Below are 4,686 nucleotides of genomic sequence, written 5' to 3' on the forward strand. Positions count from 1 at the left end.
ATTCTTCTTTGCTTCCAATGCTAGGAGTCCGTTAGCTACATTTTAGATGGCCGCTTGAAAGCTTTTAAGACCCCAGTCGGTACTCACCAATGTAGGATGGGGAACAAGGCTTTTACGTATTTTGTTGTGCCAATTGAGCCTGGTGTCCCCCAGTACTATGGTCCTGAGATGGTAGATCTATTGGATCTCTCTTCTATAGTGTCTGGGTGTCTGTGAGGGATTACTCTGTGTCTGTCTTCTATTGTTTCTGTAAGGACTGCAGGTATTTTGTATCACTGGTGTCTGCAAGATTAGCCTCAGCTGAATCTATCCTTGGTGTAGCGTATACTCCTGTTCACTGACCCCCATCTGATCCTCTCAGGTGTTTATATGTTTATCTGTAGCCTGGTGTTTGGTGTTAATGGTAATGCAGTATTGTGGACACATTGGTTGGTATTAACATCTGTCGTCTATCTGTTATGTGCCCAATTCAGTGTCCTCCCATTTTCTAATGTTATCATGGTGGTCGCAGACCCTTTCCATACATCCCTCCCCTTACCCACGTCAATGTGTGGGCCCCAACCAGCCCAATATTAATCCCTCCCCTTCCGTCCCAATCCCTCCCCATCCTGGTAACCTACAAAGTGAGTTCCGTTTCCCAAGCAAGCCTTCTTTGTCTTTTTACAGTGATGGGCTCATACGGTACTTGTCTTTCTGCTACTGACTTATTTCACTCAGCATAATGTCTTCCAGGTTCTTCCACATTGTAAGATGATTTGCATATCCCTCATTGTTCTTTAATGTAGCATAGTATTCCATTGTGTGCATGTACCATAATTTGGTTATCCACTCATCAGTTGATGGCATTTAGATTGTTTCCATCTCTTTGCTATAGTGAATTGCGATGAGATGAACATAGGTGTATGTGTGTCTGTTTATGCGCTTTCACCTCTTTAGGATATATTCCTAGTAATGGAATTGCTGGGTCAAATGGTACTTCTGTTTTAACAACTGGTTGTATTGCTTCAGGTGGACCTGAAACAAACTCACAGATGAACGAAATATAGGCCAAAGGAGAAGTAGTGTTTTTCTGGTTTCTTGTTGTCTGTAACAGTGTTTTCTTGCATGTCTTTTCCCACCTGCGTGGCCTTACTTAAAACCAAAAAAACCAAACTCATGCAGTCTAGTTGAATCTGACTCATAGCAACCCCTCTTTGGGTTTCTGAGGTGGTATGTCTATGGAAGTAGATTGCCCAATCTTTCTTCTGAGGAGTGGCTGGTGGGTTTGAACCGCCAGCCTTCTGGTTAGCAGTCAGATGCCTTAGGCACTATGCCACCAGAGCTTACATGGCCTTACTTAGCAGAGTTTAATCTCTACAGTAAGAAATTAAGGTAAGATTTGGTAATTGTCCAGGTCATTGCATTAATGTATGATAACTGGGATAATTCCAAACAAAAATACCTATTTAGAGCCTCAATAGGAGCTCTGGTAGCGTAGTGCCTAAGGCATTTGACTGCTAACCAGAAGGCTGGCGGTTCAAACCCACCAGCCACTCTTCGGAAGGAAGATGAGGCAATCTACTTGCGTAGCGATACTGCCTCAGAAACCCAAGGAGGGGTCGCTATGAGTCAGTCCGACTCGATGGCATATAACAACAACAAACAACAATAGAGCCTCAGTATTCCAAATTGATTGTCCTGGGGTATTTTCAGATGTTTTCCCAGAATTTTGCATTTGCAAGCCCTTTGTACTACATATTTTAGAACTTTGAACAGTGATGTTTTAGAGATATATGAAGACAGAAGGAAAAACAATGTTTTAATATAAACTTATAGCTACAGTTTCATATGAGAGAAGTCATTATTTTAAAAAAAGTTGAAAATGAAAAGTCTAGATGAAAATTGTAGGAAATGTAATGAGGTTTCTCATTTAGCTTCTCAGATGGTTGTTTGGGTCATGTTAAATGAAATGTAATTAATTTTCTCCTCACAGCTAGCAGCACTTGTATTGTCCAGTTTTAGAAGATGGTGTCTCCTGCCCACACACACACCCTGTGGCTTTATTTCTTTGTACTTGCTATTGAATTATTGCATACAACTAGAAAAGTGTACAGGTTAGAAGTATATATCACAAAATGATCACATTCTTGTAACCAGCATACAAATCAAGAAATAAAACATTACCAGGCTCCAAGAAATCCTGACTTACAGTCACAATCCCTGTCCTAAGAGTAATGACTATTATGAACTTCTGTTATCATAGGTATAATTTTACCTTTTCATGAACTGTATATAAATGCAATCAAGTACATGCTCTTTTTTATGCCTTTAGCTCAGCCTGTGGTGCGGTATGTGTAAACGGATACAGGTGGCAATAGTTCTTTTTCTTTTGCTTCTGTAAATGAATATACTCTTGTTTATTTGTCCATTCAGATGGGCAGTTGGATAGTTTGGGGAAGCTACATGGGAAATGATCTTGATAGCTCCAAAAATATTGAACCACTTGACATGAAAGTATAGTCCTAATATTAAAAGAGAAAAAGTAACTTTAGAAATAAAATGTGAAAGAAAAAAAACAATATCACATAAGAACAGTAACGGCTTAGTTTAGCCCAGAGAATTATACTGTTTTAGGGATACTCTGGAATATACCAACTAGATACTTCCAGATTTTAATTAAGAGTTGGGCAAAGGGAGGAAACCTTAAGTGATATTTCAGCCAGCCCCATTGTTTTCTAGAGAAGGAGGGACTAAGGTCCTGAGAGACTGAGTAACTCATACAAAGTGTCACAGCTAGTGACAAGGCCAAGGGTAGACACTTCCTGACTCTCAGCCTAATACCATCTGCTTGTTGGGAACAGGGAAGACAAAATCAGGGCTACCATCTATGGCTGTAGGTTTTGCCCTGTAAGATGGGGAGCATAAGGGCTGAAACCTACCCCCTACTCTACAGGCCAAGAAATAGTGAGTCTGCTGGGAGGCTCCTTGGCTGGGAGGATGGGATACTTTTTTTTTTATCTGCACAAAGGTATCCTGTGAGTCTGTGTGGATAGACTGAGACCTGACCAAATAGAGTAATGGATCTGTAGCCCAGTGATACAGAGTTTTACTTCCTTGAGCCTACCTCTGGGCATCCGCCCCACTCCCCACCGTGAAGTGCTGGTAGAACATCTCTTTTTCCTTTTTCTTTCTCCACTTCTAGGGCTCTCAAATGAGGTATGAGTTTATAAATTGTCAAGTAGGTGACATCTTGAGATCCCTTGATTCACTGTTTCATTGGTCTGTAAATGATCCAAGATAGACCTTAATTTCAAAAGGCTGCTTTCTTATATGAATACATATATTCATATAAAAATGTTGCAAAAAATATTTTTGTGTGTCTTCCTATTTCTGCCATTATTAAAACAAACAAACAAACAAAAAACAGAATCCTCACAGTTGGACCAAAAGCAACATCATGATAAATGGAGAAAAGATTAAAATTGTCAAGGATTTCATTTTACTTGGCTCCTCAGTCAACTCCATGGAAGCAGCAGTCAAGAAGTCAAACAATGTATTGCATTGGGCAAATCTGCTGCAAAAGTTCCCTTTAAAGTATTAAAGATCAAAGGTATCACTTCTGGGGCTAAGGTATGCCTAACCCAAGCCATGGCATTTTCATTTGCCTCATGTGCATGAAAAGCTAAACAGTGAGTAAGGAAGACCAAAGAAGAATTGATGCCTTTGAATTATGATGTTGGTGAAGAATATTGAATAAACAATGGACTGCCAGAAAAACAAACAAATCTGTCTTGGAAGAAATATAGCAAGAATGCTCCTTAGAAGCAAGAATAGCAAGACTTCATCTCACATATTTTGGACATGGTATAAGAGGGACCAGTCTCTGGAGAAGGACATCATGCTTGGTAAAGGAGAGGGTCAGTGAAAAAGAGGAAGACCCTCAATGAGATAGAATGACATAGTGGCTGTAGAGATGCACTGAAGTATAGTGACGATTGTGAAGATGGCAGATGACGCAGGACTCTGGGCAGAGTTTTGTTTTCTTTTGCATAGATAGGGGTTGTCGTGAGTCAGAACCAGTTCTTCACCATCTTACAACAATAACATTATTGCCATAACGCTTCTGCCTCTCCACACACTTCTCTTTCTCTCTCATGAAGGTACGTTTCCTTAAATATCTCTGGAAGCTGTGGCTCTCTGTCTACCTAAGACAGTAGTGGAATTCTGATGCTGTTATCTGTAGCAGTCCCCAGGAAGCATAAGATTATGATTGCACTCAGAGATCTAACAGATAAAACAAAGGGCTTGAAGAGGAAAACTGTTGGTATAGATGTTTTCTTTCCTGTTTCCCTAAAGAAAACAGGGCATTTTTATGGTCCAAGAGAAGACTTAGAGTTTCAGTTTAGGCTGATTAAAGAAGTGGTAAAATAATAGAAGTCTTACAAATGTGTGGTAAACCCTGCTCAAACGAGACACTGCTTATAACATCAAAAATTCAGCATGTGTAGGAGCTCTGGTGGCATAGTGCCTAAGGCATTTGACTGCTAACTAGAAGGCTGGTGGTTCAAACCCACCAGCTATTCCTCAGAAGGAAGATTGGGCAATCTATTTCTGTAATGATGCCACCTCGGAAACCCAAGGAGAAGTTGCTATGAGTTGGATCTGACTTGACAGCAGTGGGTTTTCTTTTTTTGGTAAAGTTAGAAA

Source organism: Orycteropus afer, unplaced genomic scaffold (assembly GCF_000298275.1).
Source record: "Orycteropus afer afer isolate SDZICR_OR568_19922 unplaced genomic scaffold, OryAfe1.0 scaffold00111, whole genome shotgun sequence".
Taxonomy (NCBI): Eukaryota; Metazoa; Chordata; class Mammalia; order Tubulidentata; family Orycteropodidae; genus Orycteropus; species Orycteropus afer.